General features: G+C 52.2%; 1 non-coding gene across 1 annotated transcript; it reads left to right on the forward strand.

Moving 5' to 3' along the window:
- The first annotated feature begins 796 nt into the window (after nucleotides 1-796).
- On the forward strand, nucleotides 797-981 carry LOC119465460 (U2 spliceosomal RNA). The gene has a single exon (XR_005194882.1). It is a non-coding gene; the product is annotated as a U2 spliceosomal RNA (small nuclear RNA).
- The last annotated feature ends 246 nt before the right edge of the window (nucleotides 982-1,227 follow it).

The raw sequence follows: 1,227 nt of genomic DNA on the forward strand, positions 1-1,227 counted from the left end.
GCTGGACGAGATGTTGTTCTATTCGGAGCGACGGGCAAGTAGAATATAGTTAGATTATCCAGAAGTATTCTGTGGAAACACGCTCGCCGTCAGTGTGATAAACGTTAGTATAGTAACGGTGGTGTTGGTGTTGTTAAGTCTGGCGTGCTTGCCGGCGATTGTTCCTTCTGAGCACCCCTTACACTGTGGGCTAACGCGTTTCACCGAACGTTTATGAACTCGCTGTCTCCGACGAAGGCAACCAACAAACGTAGGATATTTTTTACAGTGGAAGCTGTTATGGGCCCAATCCAAATAGTCGTTTCGGTTGGCGATGCTGTCCGCCACCGGTGTTCGTCGCAGCTATCGCCAGGAATGAAAGAAAAAAAGAAAATTCACTGCCATTCCACTCTGTGAAGGTGGATGACCGGCGAAGCTGTGCCAGTGGTGATTGACCGTTGCTCCGGTAAAGCGTTCCAACTTTGTGGGATTGGCGCGAAATAGACGGTTCGCATTTGTTTCCGCCTCGCGGTCCTGGCGGGCAGCACGCTTACGCTTGGCGTCCGCGGCCCGCTCATCGTCGGTGGTCTCCTTCCGCCGCCGCCGCGTGCATTGCCTTTTCTGTTCACGCCGTCGTTCTCGACAGGTACGCTGTTTTTCTTCAGAATGTGCAACACGCGGCCTACCCATTTCACAGTCAGAGCAGAACTGAGGAAAGGAGAGTACGTAGAGCATGACGTCAGGAGACAGAAGACAATGAGATTGGAAGGCACTAGTTTGAATACGCAGGATGGCGTACACGTGTTTATTGCAACGTATACATGGTCGACGCGGGTCAAAACGTAGTATATGTTCTTTTCAGCTTAATACCTAATACGGGTTGTATTTGGCTCCAAGATATTAAAGCTATACTTTGCAAGTTGGCGGAGTACTTGAAGCCGGCTTCACCTCTGCCGTGGGTCGGCCCGATATTGCACTGCCTTCGGGATCGGCCCACGCTTTTTGGACTACGGACATCGATCCACTGGAAGCTAGCCATATACAGCTTCTCTGTAAAAGATACCCAGTTCCTGCCGGGGTCGAACCCGGGCCCTTTGCGCGCGAGTCAGCTGCTCTACCACGGCGCCACGCCAGAGCTTGCTAGCTGCTGTGTGCGCGAGGAGACACTCGATGTGAGATGCACGCCAGTGAGCGTCGATACATGCCCAAATCGCATTGCAGTTGCATATTAGTGTACCATGTGGCACA

The sequence above is a fragment of the Dermacentor silvarum genome, chromosome 9 (genome assembly GCF_013339745.2).
Source record: "Dermacentor silvarum isolate Dsil-2018 chromosome 9, BIME_Dsil_1.4, whole genome shotgun sequence".
Taxonomy (NCBI): Eukaryota; Metazoa; Arthropoda; class Arachnida; order Ixodida; family Ixodidae; genus Dermacentor; species Dermacentor silvarum.